Source organism: Girardinichthys multiradiatus, chromosome 15 (assembly GCF_021462225.1).
Source record: "Girardinichthys multiradiatus isolate DD_20200921_A chromosome 15, DD_fGirMul_XY1, whole genome shotgun sequence".
NCBI classification, from domain to species: domain Eukaryota; kingdom Metazoa; phylum Chordata; class Actinopteri; order Cyprinodontiformes; family Goodeidae; genus Girardinichthys; species Girardinichthys multiradiatus.
Genome location: NC_061808.1, coordinates 6,389,220 through 6,403,246, shown reverse-complemented (window position 1 = coordinate 6,403,246; position 14,027 = coordinate 6,389,220). Strand labels below are relative to the sequence as shown.

The 14,027-nt window shown below is 41.5% G+C and overlaps 1 long non-coding RNA gene across 1 annotated transcript in view; it reads right to left on the bottom strand.

Annotated features, from left to right (window-relative positions):
* Window positions 1-8,447: 8,447 nt before the first annotated feature.
* LOC124881667 overlaps window positions 8,448-14,027 on the bottom strand; it is a 29,084-nt gene continuing 23,504 nt past the window's right edge. The window contains exon 3 of the long non-coding RNA XR_007041706.1: window positions 8,448-8,487. This is a non-coding gene — a long non-coding RNA (uncharacterized LOC124881667). The remainder of the gene's footprint in view (window positions 8,488-14,027) is intronic.

Below are 14,027 nucleotides of genomic sequence, written 5' to 3'. Positions count from 1 at the left end.
AAATGAGGCTTAGTATTGTGTGTGTGGCCTCCACGTGCCTGTATGACCTCCCTACAACGCCTGGGCATGCTCCTGATGAGATGGCGGATGTTCTCCTGAGGGATCTCCTCCCAGACCTGGACTAAAGTATCCGCCAACTCCTGGACAGTCTGTGGTGCAAAGTGACGTTGGTGAATGGAGCGAGACATGATATCCCAGATGTGCTCAATCGGATTCAGGTCTGGGGAACGGACATTGAAGCTATGGACTGGCTACGGCCAGTCCATAGCTTCAATGTCTTCATCTTGCAGGAACTGCTGACACACTCCAGCCACATGAGTTCTAGCATTGTCCTGCATTAGGAGGAACCCAGGGCCAACTGCACCAGCATATGGTCTCACAAGGGGTCTGAGGATCTCATCTGGGCTACCTCTGGCGAGCACATGAAGGGCCATGTGGCCCTCCAAAGAAATGCCACCCCATCCCACACCATTACTGATCCACTGCCAAAACCGGTCGTGCTGAAGGATGTTGCAGGCAGCAGATCGCTCTCCACGGTGTCTCCAGACTGCCACGTCTGTCACATGTGCTCAATGTGACCCTGCTTTCATCTATGAAGAGCACAGGGCGCCAGTGGCAAATTTGCCAATCCTGGTGTTCTCTGGCAAATGCCAAGCGTCCTGCGCGGTGTTGGGCTTTGAGCACAACCCCCATTTGTGGACGTCGGGCCCTCATACCATCCTCATGGAGTCGGTTTCTAACCGTTTGTGCAGACACATGGATATATGTGGCCTGCTGGAGGTCATTTTGCAGGGCTCTGGCGGTGCTCCTCATGTTTCTCCTTGCACAAAGGCGGAGGTAGTGGTCCTGCTGCTGGGTTGTTGCCTTCCTACGGCCTCCTCCACGTCTCCTGGTGTACTGGCCTGTCTCCTTGTATCGCCTCCAGCCTCTGGACACAACGCTGACAGACACAGCAAACCTTCTTGCCACAGCTCGCATTGATGTGCCATCCTGGATGAGCTGCACTACCTGAGCCTTTTGTGTGGATTGTAGAGTCCGTCTCATGCTACCACTAGTGTGAAAGCACCACCAACATTCAAAAGTGACCAAAACATCAGCCAGAAAGTATAGGTACTGAGAAGTGGTCTGTGGTCCCCACCTGCAGAACCAATCCTTTATTGAGTGTGTCTTGCTAATCGCCAAGGATTTCCCTCTGTTGTCTATTCCATTTGCACAACAGCATGTGAAATTGATTGTCAATCAGTGTTGCTTCTTAAGTGGACAGTTTGATTTTACAGAAGTTTGATTTACTTGGAGTTATATTGTGTTGTTTAAGTGTTCCCTTTATTTTTTTGAGCAGTGCATAAACTTCTGTGTGGATAACATCATCCCCACCAGAACGGTGAGATGCTTCCCCAATAACAAACACTGGATCACCTGTAACCTGAAGGACCCGCTTAACAAGAAAAAAAGAGCCAACAGAGAGGGAGACAGAGAATTATTGAGTAGATTACAGAAGCAACTTAAAGTCAAGATAAGACACAGCAAGGAGGTGTACAAGAAGAAGCTGGAGAGCAAGCCCCAGCAAAACAATATCAGAGATGTGTGGTCAGGGATGAAGATCACAAGCTTCAAGCAGAATGACAATCACACTGATGGATGTCTGGACAGAGCCAATTAACTAAACGGTTCAGTTCAGAAACGAGTTCAGCATCCTCTTCTGCTCACAGCCAAACAGACATCCCACCCTCCTTTGACCCACAGCTTTCCTGTCACACCTCAAATGTTTTATCTTCCACCTCAGCCATGGACCCTTCTGCTTCTACATGTTTGCCTCAATCAAATCAGAAGATGCTGATGCTCACTTTGCCTGTGTGTCTCAAAAGGTCAAGTGAAGAGTCAAGTGGAAAGACTGAACCAGAATACGGCTGCAGGTCCAGATTGTGTCAGCCCTAGAGTCCTAAAGGCCTATCCAAGGCAGCACTGTGGGATTCTGCAGCACCTCTTCAACCTTAGTCTGGCCGAGAAGAAGGTTCCAGTGTGGTGGAAAACCTCCTGTCTTGTTCCAGTACCAAAAATAAAAACTCACGCATCAGTCCTCAATGACTATAGACCTGTTGCCCTGACATCCCACATCATGAAGGTCCTAGAGAGACTCCTGTTGGCCCACCTGAGTGAGAAAACAAACTATCAGGACCCCTTCAGTTTGCTTATCACTGTGTAGCTAGAGTTGAAGATGCCATCATACACCTGCTTTAACAAACGCACTGTCATCTGGACAAAGTAAGCAGCACTGCGAGGATCGTGTTTTTTGATTTCTCCAGTGCATTTAACACAATTCAACTGGATTTGCTTTGTCAGAAACTCCAGAAGACACAGATGGAGGCCTCAGACTGAAGGGTTGTGAGTCTAACCAGGTAGTCAGCAGCACAGGAGCACCATAGGGGACTGTACTCTCACCATTCCTTTTCACTCTGTACACCTCAGACTTCCAGTACAAGACAGACTCCTGTCATCTGCAGAAATACTCGGATGATTCTGCAGTCGTGGGGTGGATCAGAGATGGACAAGAAGCTGAGTACAGGAAGGTGGTGGACCTCTTTGTGGCATGGTGTAGAAACAGTCATCTCATCTTGAACATGACTGGACTATTTCTATCATTGGAGAAGAAGCGGAGGTGGTGGAGGAGTATAAATACCTCAGTGTTCACCTGGACAACAGACTGGAGATGCAACTGTGATGACATCTACAAGAAGGGACAGAGCAGACTGTACTTCTTGAGGAAGCTCAGGTCCTTTGGTGTTTGCAGCAAGATGCTGCAGATCTTCTATAAGTCTGTTGTGGAGAGTGTGATCTCTTCTGCATCATCTGCTGGGGTAGCAACATCAGAGCCAGGGACTTGAACAAGCTAATAAAGAAGTCTGGCTCTGTTCTGGGACTCCTCTGGAACCTCTGGAGATCATTGTGCAAAGAAGTATTCTTCATAAAATTTAGAACATTATGGAGAACCCTGAGAATCCTCCTAATGAGACTGTTGTACAACAACAGAGTGTCTTCAGTCAGAGGCTTCTTCAGATCTGCTGTAAGACAGACCGCTACAGGAGATCCTTTCTGGCCACAACCATCAGCTTCTACAACAGCTCTTTGAAGAAACCTTTATAATGAGCTACAACAACATTTAATTTCCCTTTGGGATGAATAAAGTATTTTGGATTCAAATTGATTTAGGCACCCTTGCTAAAATGAAATACTCTGCTGACATAGTCGGGAAATGGGAGTGGTTCGGCATACTGGTGTTGTCAGAGTAACAATGCTGGTCAGAACTGGAGCAGAAAATACATCTATGTGAATCCTATTTTGTTGAACATTCTTCATCACCATAAGTTGTCACTCAACATAGTGATTGACTGGGTTAAAAAGAGCTTTTAAATCTTACCATGGGGTCCTGGTTTATAAGATATTCAAACTACTGCTCTCCTCCAACAACTTCCCTAACTTCCGCTTTTTCATTACACAAATCACCATAGTAACCTTAATGGGAACTGGAGACCTTTTAATTATCATTTTCTTCTTGGTTAAGTTTTGTATACATCATCACCACCATTCAGCAACTTGTCTTTCAGGTTAAGCCAGAAAACAAATGAAGAAAAGTTGTACAAATGATGTACTTTTTAAGGTTCGCTTGAATGAAGAAACTGCTTTAGAGCCACACGTGCCCCCGTGACCTTTAAAACAAAGTCAGTGGTATCTTTCTCATTTGTGGTTAAACTTAAATTTTACGGCAACATGTACAGCCTATTCTTTTGCAGCTGTGATCGGAGTCCTCTTATAGAGAGAGAAACATTGCACTAAGGCAGTTTTTCTTCATAAAAGGTTTATTTAACTTGACCCACATTAACCTGCTTACTTCTCTATGTTGACATGGGAGCAATTTATCATCCTGCTGTGCAGTGTCCCGCCTTTGTTTTCTCATTATAAATTAGCCCTAAGCAAGCAATGTGTTTTGTTGTTGCCTTATTACAAGCTTGAGGTATTAGCTATTCCTTGCTGTAATTATCAGAACAATAAATTCCTAAACAACTTGAACAATGAAAACCCTGCAGGCTTAAGTATTTATTATAGGCAGTATTGTATCTGGTAACTTAATTGATCGAGTTGAAAACTGATTGATTGGTTGAATAATTTGCCTACTGACTTAAAATATTGTCCAAGATATTTTCTGTGGAATCATTTATGGGAGCTAGCTCTTTAGATTTGGAAAACCTTGAACTCTGTACAATGAATCAAACTAATTATTTAAGCAGAGGTTATTTTGTGAAGTAATGACAGATTTTAAGGAAAGAAAGCTTTTTGGGAGCATGTTTGCTTATTTTCATCTCCTGAGTCAGATCAAGCTTTTCAAACTGAAATTCCTTCAAAAACCTGCAGTTTTTGAAAAATATGACCTGCAAGTGGCTTTTTCATAAAGTTTTCATCTGATTTTTTGCAGTGCTCATTACATTTTGCTAATCATGAAGCTATTTAATATTGATTTTTTATTATATCTTAATAAGGAGGGAACTGTGTACCTAAGGAGTATAAGAGCCCTCCTGTCTTTTATGAATTATAAATGCTTTTTTGTCAAATATAGGATCATCTGTCTGGCTGTACTGACAGTAGCAGGTCTAGATGTGCTCCACTCAAGCGGTCAATGAAATCCAGGTTAGCATGAACATGCAGGGTGGTAGTAAAGGCAGATTACAATTCGTTGTAGTATACATTTCTCCTTCTGTTCTTCAAGTCCTCTGTTCCTCAGGATTTTCCAGGTTTCTACCTTTCCTTATCTTTTGTTACTACTTTGGTTTTAGCTCTCTTCTTGTCCAGTCCCTTCTCAGACACCCTGCCTTTCATCATTTACTCCTTGTCCATCTTCCTTTCTTCTTACCTACACAGGATAATCCATCAAAAGTCTGTATGCTAAAAGGCCAACCTGCTGCAGAGTTAAATCAATCAAACCTTCCCACCTTGTCAAAATGAGAAAAAGGACTCCCTTTTTCTCTCAAAGTAGAAGACCAGCTTTCAGTGGTCTGTAGTGGCTTACAGAGGTCATCAATTTTACACACAGTTAAATGGAGTGCTGCTACAGGTCATAAAACACTCTGTATCTGCTACATACATCAGTCATCTTTATAACGACTGGCACTGCTGCCCACTTCCTACAGTTCTGCTCCTTCAGGCCATGTTTTCTGCTGCCTCTGGACAATGGGAGATGTGTTGATACAAGAAGAAAAAAGGGGAGGAGAGACTGAGCTTAATGTTGGAACAATCATGCTGCCCTCTCATTAATAAGTATCATAGCCTTCACCGTTTTGAAGCAATGGTTCGGTGTGCTTCAATCAAGAGTTTTAAATACTTTTCTCTGTCATTTTCTGAAATTAAATTTGTCTACAGAATATAGTAAAAAAAAATACCTATTTGGTTGGATTTTATTCGGTGAATAAAGTAATATAAGACGGTATAGCCAATGCCTGACTTGAAATGGTCAATGTTGATAGTTAAATGTTTTTAAAAGCCTGTGCCCATATTTGAGAATAAAACCTGTTTAAATCATTTTGGAGTTATTCGGATATTTAGATAGCCTAGTGTACCAGCTGTATCTGAATGCAGCATGCACAACTGTTGGGAAAATCCCCTCTCATAAAAGGACTTACATTTCATAAGATGTAATGAGTTTGGGCTGATTGGATGCTACAGGTAGCGATTTGAACATCAGCTGATTTTTCTCAGTACCAGTGATGATTACATTGAGCTTATCTTTTCTTAAATGACTACAGGGGTTGGACAATGAAACTGAAACACCTGGTTTTAGACCATAATAATTTATTAGTATGGTGTAGGGCCTCCTTTTGCGGCCAATACAGCATCAATTCGTCTTGGGAATGACATATACAAGTCCTGCACAGTGGTCAGAGGGATTTTAAGCCATTCTTCTTGCAGGATAGTGGCCAGGTCACTACGTGATACTGGTGGAGGAAAACGTTTCCTGACTCGCTCCTCCAAAACACCCCAAAGTGGCTCAATAATGTTTAGATCTGGTGACTGTGCAGGCCACGGGAGATGTTCAACTTCACTTTCATGTTCATCAAACCAATCTTTCACCAGTCTTGCTGTGTGTATTGGTCCATTGTCATCCTGATACATGGCACCGCCTTCAAGATACAATGTTTGAACCATTGGATGCACATGGTCCTCAAGAATAGTTCAGTAGTCCTTGGCAGGGACGCCCATCTAGCACAAGTATTGGGCCAAGGGAATGCCATGATATGGCAGCTCAAGCCGTCACTGATCCACCTCCATGCTTCACTCTGGGCATGCAACAGTCTGGGTGGTACGCTTCTTTGGGGCTTCTCCACACCGTAACTCTCCCGGATGTGGGGAAAACATTAAAGGTGGACTCATCAGAGAACAATACATGTTTCACATTGTCCACAATCCAAGATTTGCGCTCCTTGCACCATTGAAACCGACGTTTGGCATTGGCATGAGTGACCAAAGGTTTGGCTATAGCAGCCCGGCCATGTATATTGACCCTGTGGAGCTCCCAACGGACAGTTCTGGTGGAAACAGGAGAGTTGAGGTGCACATTTAATTCTGCCGTGATTTGGGCAGCCGTGGTTTTATGTTTTTTGGATACAATTCGGGTTAGCACCCGAACATCCCTTTCAGACAGCTTCCTCTTGCGTCCACAGTTAATCCTGTTGGATGTGGTTCGTCCTTCTTGGTGGTATGCTGACATTACCCTGGATACCGTGGCTCTTGATACATCACAAAGACTTGCTGTCTTGGTCACAGATGCACCAGCAAGACGGGCACCAACAATTTGTCCTCTTTTGAACTCTGGTATGTCACCTATAATGTTGTGTGCATTTCAATATTTTGAGCAAGACTGTGCTCTTACCCTGCTAATTGAACCTTCACACTCTGCTCTTACTGGTGCAATGTGCAATCAATGAAGACTGGCTACCAGGCTGGTCCAATTTAGCCATGAAACCTCCCACACTACAATGACAGGTGTTTCAGTTTCATTGTCCAACCCCTGTAAGTTGGCCATTAACTTTAAATATGTGGAAGAAAATTAAACAGAATTCTCTAAATGACATGTACATTAAAAATATTTGTCTTCTTTGCTGCACCTTTCACAAATTGGATTTTCTTCAAAACTCCACAGAGACAGTCTCTACAGACGGTGGCTTGGGCCAATAGTCCACCCAACCACATGTGAAAGTGTCCTCCGGCAAGACACTGTTGCATACCAATATAAATATGAGTGTATTAATGTTGCAAATGGTTGCTAGTGAAGAGCTAAATAAGTTTAGTCCATGTGTTTCACCATAGTTGGCAATAAATGCAATGCTTAAACCCTGGTGCTTGTAAAATCAGGGATGAAGAAGATCACAGGCTTCAAGCAGAAGGATGATCAGACTGATGGAGGTCTGGACAGAGCCAATGAACTGAACACATTCTTCAATAGGTTCAGTTCAGAAACAAGCTTCGCATCCTCCTCTCCTGCTCACAGCCAAATAGACATTCCACCTTCCTTTGACCCACAGGACCCACAGCTGTCCAGTAACACCTCACATTTTTTATCTTCCACCTCAGCCCTAGACCCTTCTGTTTCTACATGTTTGCCTTCAACCTTATCAGAAGATGATGATTGCTTCCTTTGCCTCCCCCTTCCACCTGTGGTCTCAAGAAGTCAAGTGAAGATGCAACTGGAGAGACTGAATCGGAATAAGGCTGCAGGTCCAGATCATGTCAGCCCTAGAGTCCTGAAGGCCTGTGCAGAGCAGCTCTGTGGGATTCTGCAGCACCTCTTCAACCTTAGCCTGGCCCAGAAGAAGGTTCCGGTGTTGTGGAAGACCTCCTGTCTTGTTCCGGTGTCAAAGAAAACTCACCCATCAGTCCTCAATGACTATAGACCTGTTGCCCTGACATCTCACATCATGAAGGTCCTAGAGAGACTCCTGTTGGCACACCTGAATAATCAAACCATTAACCATCAGGACCCCCTTCAGTTTGCTTATCGCTGTGGAGTTGGAGTTGAAGATGCCATCATACACCTGCTTCAACAAACCCACTGTCATCTGGACAAAGCCAGCAGCACTGTGAGGATCATGTTCTTTGATTTCTCCAGTGCATTTAATACAATCCAACCTGATTGTCTTGTATGCCCTTGAATAAACCTGATCAAACCAGAGGCTGAAAGTTTTTCATCCGAGTGCCATCAACCGCAGGCATTGTCTGTATTTAGATGATCCAACAAATTGTAAGTGTATGAAAAGGATTAATACAACCATGTTGAAAAGAGTCATCCTTTATAGCTAACTAAGATATTTATCTAAATGCAAGCACTGTGCTCCATTTAGATGCACAGTAAGCAGTGAACAAGTGGGAAAGTGGATTACCTGTTTTGGGCTCCTGTGTGTTTGGCCATCTTCTGTTTTCCTCTGTTACAGAACGGTGCTGCAGCTTCATGAGAAACAATTACCAGTTAATATGTTTGGACATAGAGATGTGGACTACATATAACCTTGAGAGAAACAATTGCATGAATGATTTGTTCTTCTGTTGCTATTTTCTGTGGAAGTTATGCAGCTTAAAGTTTAATTCAGACTCCAATGAAGTGTGTATTAAGGGTGGTCGTACACAAGACAAAATGTCAAAATGTTTTGTCTGGACAGGACATATGGACTATATCTTTTCCATTTTTAATTAGATTTTCTGGACTAAATAAGGAAAATGACTGCAAAATCTAAAAAAATCTAATTAAAAAGTGACCTCAAAATGCCATGATAAATTAGACTTAAGGAAACACTACTGTTTACTTATAAGCTGGTTCCTACAAAAGAAATGATGTAAAGCATGAAACCCTGAAAAATGCAAGCTGATCCTAACACTGTCATGTTGCACATGGGTGGCTTTTAATGCATCAATCATGCAAACAATCTTGTCTGGTTTGATTTAATATGCATCACCTGCTGAGGATATCAATCTTTCCTTTGCAAGACTTTTCAAACTCAGTAAAATGGGCTTCCAGGGTTGCAATAATAACTTTAGGTTCCCTTTCTGCCTAAATATTTAACCTCGACTTGAACATGCTTTTATTTAAGCTGCAGGAATCCAGCCTGGCTGGGTGACTTTTAGCCACACACTGAAGATCCCTGATATTGTGTATCATGTTAGTTTACATTTGATGGCTTCTCTGTTTGAGTCATTAGGTTTCTTAATTAATGCGGAGCTCTCTTCACTCGAGATTCTGGTAAACATTGTAAGCTTCCCAGCTTCTCTGCACTGGTGTATTACAGTGAAGATAAATAATGAAGTGAAAGCTGATCTGTCTCGTGTATTCGATATGCATAAAGTTAGTCATCTTTTAAAGATTAAAAGAGATGCATTTCTTCTCGAGTAATCAAACATCAGCATACAATAATTTGAACCTGTCAACAACTGCTTGCTGTGTGGAGGCGCATCGGTGAAGTGCTGCTCATAACGGACCCTCCTGCTTTAACTAGACTCAACAGAGACACAAAATAAACGGGTCAGTTATTGAGAAAGGCGGTTATTAAAATTAAAGACACTACAGCTACAAAAAAAGCCTTTGCCTATTTATCCATGAAGTAAATAATGTGTGATGTACTTTTTCAACTTTTAAATCTGTAAGATATCTGGTATATCATCAGGAGTAAAAGAAAATCCACTTGGTTAAGTCTAATGTTTAAGTGTCAGGACAATAAAAATTATCTGGTTCTTACAGGTTCTTAATGTATATAACTTTAACCTCAAGAGTAAAAAAAACAATTTGATTCCAGTCATTTATAGAACAAACATGAAGAAAATTTGATTAAATAGCTTAGAGAAACCACATTTGCCTTTTATCAACCTTTTTTAAGACTGTGGAAGAAACTTGGCCTTTAAATCATTGCTTTCTCCATGACCTTCTTAAGATCCCACCATGGTACTTGGTCATTGAAACACCTTCCTTATTTTCTTTTTCCAGGCATTTTGTTGTAGATTTGTTGCCGTTATGGGATCATTAAGCTGTTACCCCGTTTTGGCTAAGCCTCAGGTGTCAGACAGATGCCTTCACTTTTTTCTCTAAAATACTTAGGTATTCAGAGAAGTTCCTGGTTGACTCATTGTGCAGCGGTTGTACTGCCACATTCTTTAGAAGAGAATAGACTTTCTCTGGCATTCCAAACCAAACTTATTCAGTCTTTTTTTCAAACTACAGAACAAGTATTTGATACACTGCAGATTTTGCAGGTTTTCCCACTAGTATGTATAAGTCTTTAATTTTTAATTCAGTACTCAACTGTGAGTGACAGAATCTAAAGCAAAAATCAAAAACAAAAAATCACATTGTGTGATTTTTAAGTAATTAATTTGCATTTTATTGCATGACAAATATTTGATACATCAGAAAAACAAAAAAACATAATATTTGGTACAGAACCCTTTGTTTGCAATTCCAGATATCCGACGTTTCCTGTAGTTCTGGACGAGGTTTACACACACTAAAGCAGGGATTTTGGACCACTCCTCCATACAGATCATCTCCAGATCCTTCAGGTTTCAGGGCTGTTGCTGGGCAATACAGACTTTCAGCTCCATACAAAGATTTTCGATTGGGTTCAGGTCTGGAGACTGGCTAGGTCCCTCCAGGAACTTGAGATGCTTCTTATGGAACCACTCCTAAGTCACCCTTTAGTTGTCCCCTTTGCAGAAAAGAATCCTCAAAGAATGATGTTTCCATCTCCATGCTTCACAGTAGTGATGGTGTTCTTGGGGTTGTTCTCATCCTTCTTCCTCCAAACATGGTGAGTGTTATCTCATCAGACCACATGACCTTCTCCCATTCCTCCTCTGGATCATCTAGATGGCCATTGGCAAACTTCAGACAGGCCTGGACATGAGCTGGCTTGAGCAGGTGGTCCTTACGTGCGCTGCAAGATTTTAATCCATGGCAGCATAGTGTGTTATTAATGGTCTTCTTTGAGACTGTGGTCCCAGCTCTCTTCAGGTCATTGACTAGGTCCTGCCTTGTAGTTCTGGGCTGATCTCTCACCTTCCTCATGATCACTGATGCCCCACGAGGTGAGATCTTGCATGAAGCCCCGGACGGAGGAAGATTGACTGTCATCTTGAACTTCTTCCATTTTCTTATAATTGCGCAAACAGTTGTTACCTTCTCGACAAGCTGCTTGGTTATTTTCCTGTAGCCCGTGCCAGCCTTGTGCAGGTCTACTATTGTATTCCTGATGTCCTCACACAGCTCTCTGGTCTTGGCCATTGTGGAGAGGTTGGAGTTTGCTTGATTGAGTGTGTGGACAGGTGTCTTTTATACAGATAACGAGTTAAACAGGTGCAGTTAATACAGGTAATGAGTGGAGAACAGGAGGGCTTCTTAAAGAATAACTAACAGGCCTGTGAGAGTTGGGATTCTTACTGGTTTTTAGGTGACCAAATACTTGTGTCATGCAATAAAATACAAACTAATTACTTAAAAATATGAAAATGTGATTTTCTGGATTTGAGTTATTAGATTCCGTCACTCACAGTTGAATAGAAGCTATGATAAAATTGAAAGACTTTTACATCTTTGCAGGTGGGAAAACCTGCCCATATGCCAGCAGCTCTGGTGTACGAAGTTGTATACCAACTTGGTGAGACACAAATGGCTCAGTTTCTATTGATTTTGGCCGAAATTAGTGGCTCGTAAATATATTCTTTACATTGATTATATTGAAATATTGATTATTTAGGCAAACCCAATAGTGGACTAGCAAGCGTTCTGACTTGAATCTGATAGAGATTCTGTGGAGGGTGCTAAAGGTTAGGAAGATGGCAAGGAGTTCCTTTTTTTAAACACTGCACTTACATACTTACCCATAATAATTAGATGTAGCACCATTGTTTTTCCTTTGTTTTAGCCAAATGAGTCAAATGAAGATGAGAACATTTGACTTCCCTTCCAAACATGACATGTATAGCATTAGCTTTAAGGGGCATTTTGGGCCCAAATGACATCTTGTAAGAAAACAAACTGTAGACTGAGTCACAAAGTTTTAGAGGCATGACAAATAATGTCCCTGGAATAATGTTGTACAACTATATTAGTGAGGTACAGTTAACCCCCATGAGTAAAACACAGACTTATGTGGACAAAAGTGAGACATGCACTAACAGCATGAGTCTGTATTTTGAAGTAGGTTATTCTGCTAATTTAGTTCATGGGAGTAATTTTAGTGTTATAAATTTGAGTTTGTCTCACTACTTTTGGCATCATTGTAAAATTACATTGAGACTGGGCTCATGACAAAGCACATTTGAACATAACCAGTTAGGTCTCTGAGCTACTGCTCTTAAGATCATATTTCTCTTCCTCCTTTTCACTTAATTATCATATAAATCATCACAATGAGCTAATGTTCAGGCTGCAGACTTAGCCATGACTACCTTCTTCCTGGTTGACCACTGTTTCATGCATTGATACCAATGTTTAGCGTCCCAAACATGATGCGTCTTCTTCAGCTTTCAGCGGTGTCTCATAACTATTGCACATTTGGGTGAAAATAAATCTTTTATTATTGCAAACAGTCTTTGAAAACAATACCCCGAAAAACATTTGTTGCAGTTGAACCAAAAAATGTAGCAACTATAACTATTTTTGGCCAGGCACTGTGATAGGACTCATCTGAGAAAGGAACTGTGCTTTTGACCCAAGTTGCCAGTGTGCAGATGAATTGCATCGAGAAGAACAAAAGAACCAGCTGGATATGGAAACGGTGAAGACAAGAGCTCATTATTAAAATAAACACCATGTTCCCCTCTTCCTGCTTCTTCTGTCGTCTTTGTTCGATCTGTTTTATGCATGAGCTCAAACATATCCTTGTTCTCCTTATTTTAGCATGCTGTTTCTGTTGTTAAAGATAAAAGTTAGGAATGTTTCTGCAGTGCTCTAAAGTGTTTCTCAGGCAAACTCATTCAGCAATAATAAGAGCTCTACAACAAATGACAAGATTCACAGTCTGTGGACAGCTTAAGAGACAAGGTGGAAAGCTGAAACAAGGGTGATGGTTCAGAAAAGATACTCCTTATTAGAGCTGCAAAATATATCAAGTTGCAGTCATCAATGTACTTTCAGTGTGTTTGAGTGCAACTGCCAAAAACTACTTGGATGTTATATTTGGTTAGCTGTAAATCTTTAGGGTTCATGAATCCAAACTCTGTTTGTCCTTAAAACAATTAGCCAGTTGGATGGAGCTTTATAGTTTAGGAGCGGGTGGTCTTATCACTGAGCTAAAATAATTAAAACAGAACAAGTGTAGTGTTTTTAGACTGTTCTACTGCGTTACCATACGTAGTGGTCTCCTCAACTCCACTAGTGTTAGTTAAGGCGACTCTCCATTTAACAATCAATGCACTTAATGTTGTTTTGAATAAATAAATGGTAAATGGACTGAACTTATATAGAGCTTTTCCAGTCATACAGACCGCTCAAAGCGCTTTACACTAGAGCCACATTCACCCAATCGCACTCACTAACGCTCACACATTCATACACCAATCGGTAGACAACTTGAGGTTAAGTGCCTTGCCCAGGGGCACATCGACATATGGCAGGAGGAAGCTGGAATCGAACCCACAACCTTCTGATTGCAAGATGACTACTCTTTCTACTGAGCCACAGTCGCCTTTTAGTGGGTGCCAACGAGGGCATAATATTTGTACTGTTTATAGGGTTTGCTATTGTGCTTACTATTGTAGTGGGCGCAATGAATTTTTGCGTGGTATATACCTGGGGTAGAATTATTTCATCTTGTTTGTCTTTATCTGTCACAATCGTGGGAGTTCTACTAGTAACTGTAAACAGCGAATAACACTTGTTTTCAATTAATACGCTTTCTTTGTCTGGAACTTTCCAAAACATAATTGACTCTACTATTCCACCATTTGTAGCTTCTTCTAGTCTCAATTCATATGTTTTCTCTATTTTAAGAGCTATCACG